Source organism: Scardinius erythrophthalmus, assembly GCF_964197995.2.
Source record: "Scardinius erythrophthalmus genome assembly, chromosome: 23".
Lineage (NCBI taxonomy): Eukaryota > Metazoa > Chordata > Actinopteri > Cypriniformes > Leuciscidae > Scardinius > Scardinius erythrophthalmus.
In genome coordinates, this window is record NC_138243.1 from 28,078,675 (window position 1) to 28,086,422 (window position 7,748).

The following is a 7,748-nucleotide window of genomic DNA, read 5'->3' on the forward strand; positions in this document are numbered from 1 at the left end:
GCCTTATTAGACATTCTCTGTTATCAGTCAAGTTCACCCTCGAGAGCATCTCGATTATAGCCGCACCCTCATCGGCTCTGGCCGCACCCTTTCGCCATGGCACGTGACCGAAAGAGAAGAGAGGTCGTTTCGAGGGGGGAGGGAAGGGTAATGTATTTGATTAAAGATTATAAGGGTACATGAATTTTAAAAAAATAATGAAGTGCACAGATAAATCATTTATAATAAACACTACAATATTACATATAAGAAGAAGATTTGTCAAATTTGATTTCATGCCGACTTTAAACTCTGACAGACTTTTGACACTTTTTTTTTAATTATTAGTAAAAGCACAAAGTGTGTGTGTGTGTGTGTGTGTGTGTGTGTGTGTGTGTGTGTGTGTGTGGGGGGGTGGGGGGGGCAGTTCTTATGTTGAGTAGGCTAATTAGTCTAACTTTATTATACAATTGGACATCTACGACTACCTTCAGCTCTAGCCTAAGTTACACGAATCACGAGTTTGGATTCAGACTGGTGAATTTCATCAAACGGTAAGTAGTTTGCATTACTACTTTCGACTAGACTTTTAAAAAAACAACAACAAAAATAAGCTTTTAGGATGTGGCCTGTGTTTTGCTGACTATTTCTCAGAATAAAAGCCTGATCTCAGTAATAATAATTGCCTATTTAAACATGTTCCTCTTTTTCTAATGCATTACACCGCACCGTCACAATATAGCCTAACGTTAGCCTAAGGCCAGTTGATTCATAATGTGGCTCTTTTTTATCAACATTAAAATTAGCCTAGGCTATAGTTTATTTTTATTTTTACAGTTTTTATTAACGTATCCTATAGGGAACGTTAATATTTCAGGTCCTGCGACTAGTCACCATTTGTAGGCTAATAAACCACCATTTTAACGTCTCTAGTTAACAGTCATTCTGCAGTGTAGACTAGGCTACTAAAAGTAGGCTAGGCCAGAGAATGTCTAATAGGAAGACGGGCTCTGGCTAGGCTAGCCTACTTATATTTAAAAGTCTCTCAATTGATATGAGCTCATAAATACATAATATTTATAAAGGAACTAGCTGTTTAAACTAGTTTTAGATGGGGTTCATCATGTTAGTTTCACTACATGTAGCCTATGTCAACTTCTCAAAAGAAAATCTAACCAAAAATCAACCTAATCAACCTTAAGAGACTTTGCGACTTGATTGTCATTGCTGTTTTATGCTATGACAAATGTACCTAATTCGTTTGTATATCCTTACATTAAACAATTTCGTCGCCTAGCACATAAAAACAATTCACTGACCACTTTGTACAAATCTCTCCATTATACATTGTCATTTCTCGTCAATAGGACACATGCTGCTGTACCATCCACTCACCACCAGAGGTCAGTATCTCTTACCTGTTGATGCGCGTCACCTGTGTGTCTGTACAGCTCTCAAGCTCCCTAGCTCGTGAATCAGTAGTAGCCTTACTAGCCTATGCAGTGTACCCAACACTGACAATACAACATAAATGAATTATGAATGTTAGCTAGACTACATTCAGTACCTGTCTAGTGATGTATGTTTATGCTTAAATATAATAAAATCGCTGTTTGTTTTTTCAAAACATCTATAGTGTGTCATGGTGTAGCGAGTTGGCTCGAGCAGGTTATGCTCCAGTAAACCAATCCGATTTGAGGGACAAGTTTAGCCTACAGTTTATGTCAAGTTTAGGCTTCCAACCAGGGTGCTTCTACATCAGTGTTATTCACCTATCATTTCCCTCTGATTTTAGGGATACGTTATGGGTAGGGTTAGGTTTAGGACAAAATTTTCAGACAGGATTGTTGTTGCAGGATCAACAAAATATGTTAACCCAGAAACATGTCTTGGCAAAGTCATGGTGACCGACTTAAAATCTCCTAATGACTCAAAAGCCATTCAAACTCAAACTACCATCAATGTTGGGATATTTTGCATAATGAACCTGAAATTCAAAATGAAAATTTTTCATAATCCACAATATCACCACAAAATGAATTGCTAGGCAGGAGTCATTTTCACTCTGGCCGTGCATTTCGCATCATGATCATGAGCAAAAGCACAAAAAACACACATTTAGACATTTGCTGGAAAAGAAAACTGATCACTGCAACTTAAGAAGTTCCTCTTTTTCATCACAATGGAAAAGACAGATGGCAGATTTTAAGGTTTGCATGCCAAATGGATTGTTGTCGATGTAAATGCAAATGAAATGAAAGTGAAAATGGAAAAGGTTATCTTAATTTTCTATCTCTTTTTACATCTGCACACGCCTTTTTGTAATGTAAATAGTGTGAATGTAATTATACTGAGCTTGAAAATACCAATAAGTCTTAACATTCTTAACAACTGACATCATGTCTCATTTGTCAAAAAGAGCAAACTTATTATTAAAGATGAAATGCTATAACAGAATTGAACAGAAAGCAAGCGACCATGACAAATTATGCATATGCTCTTTTTCAGTAAAAGCATAAGCGTCAACAACAACAACAACAACAAAAAAACAACACAGTGAAAGGATGATATTTAAATTTTAATAAAAACAAAGCTCAGGAACAATGTATTCTATGTAACCCAATGAGCCTTATATGAAAGACGAATGCTGGAAGGCAAGATCACATTTAGTTTAATGGCGCATGTCTGCATCTTTCTGTCTCGGAAAGGCGACATCAAAAAACTATTTAGTCAAGTTAAAGAAATAGACTGTGACTTTTATACTGATATACACTCTCAGAAAACAGGTACAAAAGCTGTCACTGGGATGATACCCTTTAAAAAAATTACACCTTTGTATCTAAAGAGGGCATTAGTTCCTCAAAGATATACATTTTAGAACGTTTTTATCCAGTGACAGCTTTTGTACCTTTTTTCTGAGAGTGTATCATGTCTTAGCAATTAGAGAAGTGCTTTTGGTTTTCATGCTGACGTCTAAACTCTTAAAATGCCTTGAAGCCTCTGAGCTCTTCTTATTTGTTCCTCTCTCATGGTCTCGATCACGTGTTGGTTCCGGAACTGAAGCCGCTGGACCCACTCTTCACGCAACCTGAAGGAAAACATTGAGTCTTTATGATACAAGCATTTTACTGCCGTATTCTTACATAGACTTTACATTGGCGAGTCTGATATACAGTGTATATATATATTAGGGCTGCACAATATATCGAAATTATCGAAATATCGCAACCGCTTGCAATAACTGGGTCATGAACAAAAGACAAAGAGAAAATCACTCACTGCTCTTGGCTGAATAACTTTTGTAGCTTTAATAAGAATCAGTATTTATTTAATTCATACGGTGAAAACTAATCAGTGTTTTTTTGTTTTTTTGATTATTCAGTTTCTGTAAAACTGAAAACAGTTTCTGTTTACATTTGATTATTCAGTAAAACACTGCAGCAAAAATAATGTGAAATACGTAGGCTATGTAGGTTATATAACTTTAAATAATATACTTTAAAGATAATTTAAGTTTATTTGACACACTTTAAGCATTATTGTATTGTATATCGAATATTGCATTATTTAATGAGTTCTTTAATGAGTTCATTATTTAAGTAATTATCGCATATCACACTTTTCTTCAATATTGTGCAGCCCTAATATATATATATATATATATATATATATATATATATATATTTACATATTTATATATATATATATATATATATATATATATATATATATATATATATATATATATATATATATATATATATATATATATATATATATACATTTTTGAAATTACTAGTAAAAGCACAAAAAGTGGGGGGAAACAGTTCTTATGTTGAGTAATTAGTCTAACTTTATTATAAAATTGGACATCCACGACTACCACTGATAAAACAATAAAAAAAAAAAAAAAAAACATGATTACGTAACATGAATCACGAGAGTTTGGATTCAGACTGGTGAATTTCACCAAACGGAAAGTAGCCTAGTTTGCATTACTGCTTTCGACTAGACTTAAAAAAATAAATAAAAAATAAATAAATAAAAAATAAGCGATCACTTTTAGGATGTAGCCTGTGTTTTGCTGACTATTTCTCAGAATAAAAGCCTGATCTCAGTAGCCTAATAATAATTGCCCATTTAAACATGTTCCTCTTTTTCTAATGCATTAGGATGTCACCGCACTCTCACGTGTAGCCTACAAGGCCAATTGATTCATAATGTGTCTCTTTTTATCAACATTATTATTATTATTATTTTATTATTTTTTACAGTTTTTATGAACGTAGCCTATAGGGAACGTTAATATCTCAGGCCAGCAACTAGTCACCATTTGTAATAAACCACCATTTTAACGTCTCTAGTTAACAGTCATTCTGCAGTGTAGACTAGGCTACTAAAAGTAGGCTACTAATATTTAAAAGTCTCTCAATTGATATGAGCTCATAAATACACAATGTTTATAAAGGAATTAGCTGTTTAAACTAGTTTTAGATGGGGTTCATCATGTTTCACTACATGTATGTCAACTTCCCAAAAGAAAATCTAACCAAAAATCAACCTAATCAACCTTAAGAGACTTTGCGACTTGGTTGTCATTGCTGTTTTATGCTATGACAAATGTGCCTAATCCGTTTGTATAGCCTTACATTAAACAATTTCGCCGCCTAGCACATAAAAACAATTCACTGACCACTTTGTACAAATCTCTCCATTATAGGCCTACATTGTAATTTCTCGTCAATAGAGGTCAGTGGCCACTCACCACCAGAGGTCAGTATCTCTTACCTGTTATTGCATATCGCACTTTTCTTCAATATCGTGCAGCCCTAATATATATATACATATATATTTTAATATACTTTTATATATATATATATATATACCTTTTTTAATAAACCTTTGAATTTGCTTTGAAGCATTTTGCGGTTCATCCGTACGAACAATCTATGTATTCATTGCATTGCACACTCTGAGAGCCGCACTCGTCTCTACAGCTGTCTCTACCTCACATTGATTTGAACAAGGTCCAAAGCCTGGAGATTTGTACTGATGTTACGTGCTAATCCACCCTGACCTTTCTGCACGGATAGTGAGGAAACACTAGAGGGCAGCAAAAACAAGCAAGAGAAGCGTGCCTGAATCACCCATGAACCTTAGGACTGTCATTGAGATGCTTTTCATTTTCAAAAACAAGACGCTGTTTATGGAGCCAAAACTAGGTCAGAAAAAACAATAATGAGTTTCTTCAGTTTTTCTCCCATAAAGTCCATCCCTGCAAGTTTGATTTTGTGACTTGTGGTCGTTTATCAAAATGATCTTTTCATTTTGATTTACTCCACCTAATCTTTCTATGCAATTACCGCCACAGAAATAACCTTGAAAAGGGACCGAAAGGAAAGCAGCACATTGGATAAAGTTATTCAATAGCAGCAATCATCTGAGAAGAGCTTTGACGTCCCGTGATAGACATACACACTTGGATAAAGCGCTGTTGTTCATTCTTGAGTCCTCATTTCCCATCCTCTGAACGTGGCTTTCAATCTTCTCCTCCCAAAACATCTTCAGCCCATATTTATCATGAAGACGTGCCAAATTAATCATCTGAAACAATGAAACCAGAATATTTCAAGGTGACGGATAGCTGTGCATCAGTGTTTCTGGTATTCCTCCTGACGAAAACGAATCACAATTTTTCATTGGAGCATGCAATATCTGTAGATCCCTATTATACATGGACAAACCATTTTTTACAGGGAATAATTGTATTCCAAGCAAACTAAGACAAAACACTGCAACTGCACATGACATGTAATTCATAATCAAGATAAATAAGACATTTTACATGTTACCAAATGCACATGCAGCACAATCTAACTTCTGCTTCTTCTGGGAAGTTCATTACAAGTTCAGAAACTGCGTGTTTGACTTTTTAGCAGTGATGCAACAAAATGAAGACAAGCTTTATCTCTACCCTTAAGTATGCATGCAAACTACATTATCTAGTAAAAAATTAGTTTACAATGTGATTCTTTACTTGGCAAGCCCTCAAATTGGAAAGAAAATCCACTAATTTCCTAAATACAATCATTCTGATATGACTTGCAGGCAACATAAAGCTCATAGGAAGTACCTTTTGTGCAGGTGTTGACCATTTAACCTCCAAACAAACTCCGGTCCTGCACTTTCTGTGAAGAGAAAATATCAGAATGCCGAGAAATTTCAGACAGAAGCAAGGACGAACAAACTGAAGTCTGACTGACAGAAGATCTGGTTGACGCGTGGCGCTCAGGTACGGGACATCTGCTGATGATCTGGCAGTTTCCCTCCCTTTCTCTTCCCTTCAGTCTCATCATCGTTTATTTCTGGAGCAAAAACACAAAAGACAAATGGAGCTCTGACCGGCAGTATTGGTGCGTTTAAGCCGAGAGGAATGCCACCATTCCCATTGGAGTCGGCAACTTACCACACCAAACGGCACCTGTGGACTTACAGGGTTTAGAGGAGAGCAGGCCGGTCCCATCATGTGTCACTCCTCAGTCACTGGCTCTCTTTAGTAGAAAGCTGCGAAGAAAATGCGCCGTTGTCAGGGTCACATCAGGGTCAGAAGTGCTTCTCGTGGTCTTGTGGCTTAGTTGAAGTCATGGGTTTGATAAATGTGTTTGGATAAACATGCACTCAATTTATTTATGCTCCTTGTCCAATGCTGTGATGAAGCCTTTAATGCATGTTGTGTCAGTCAATGAGAAATCACTGTGATAATATTGCTGTTCACTTGCTTCTCCTTTACATTATATTATTAGGTAAAAAAAAAGTAATTTATTTAGCTTGCAAAGGTAGTTAAGATGCAGTTAAGATGTATTGGATTGAAAAAGTGAATACTTTTCAAGTGAAACCCACAGAATAAGGAGCCTCTAAAGGGACATGCTGAAGAAAAAAATATGAGATGGGAGGAAAAATAATAATAGTATATCATTTTCACCAATTGTGCCACTTAATGTTTTTCTTTTCTTTTTTTTTTCAGTAGTTTCTGACTCAAAACACGCTGAAGAAGAGAAGGATGAGTTCAGAAGGAAGCTCCAGACCTGGTTTCCTGGCATTGAAGGTAAGAACATCAGACAGGTCCAAAACAACAAAAGATAGTTTTCTCTTAGATTATTAGTAGATTATAAATTGAAAGAAAGAAATGCTTAAAGGGTTAGTTCACCCAAAAATGTAAATTCTGTCAGTAATTACTCATCTTCATGTTGTTCCAACCCCGTAAGACATTCGTTCATCTTCGGAACACAAATGAAGATATTTTTGATGAAATCTGAGAGCTGGATCACCTCTCAATAGGCTACTAAGGGACCGAAACTTGCTGGTCCAGAAATGTTATTAAAGAGATCGTTAATATAGTTCAAGTGACTCCAGTGGCTCAATCTTAAGTATATCAAGCGATGAGAATACTTTTTGTGCGCAAAAACAAAACAAAAATAACGAATTTATTCCACTATTCATTTCATTCTCTCTGGGCCTCTAGTTGGTTTGCGTAGTGTTTTTGCGCAGCGCGTCTGTGTTACACGTCACCACGTAGGCTCACTATTGGCCGACGCTGGTCATGTGTGTGATGTGTGTGATGTGCAACACTGACGCGCTGCGCAAAAACACTATGTGAACCAACTCGAGGCCCAGAGAGAAGGAAATGAATAGTGGAATAAAGTCGATCGTTATTTTTGTTTTGTTTTTACGCACAAAAATTATTCTCGTTGCTTGATATACTTAAGATT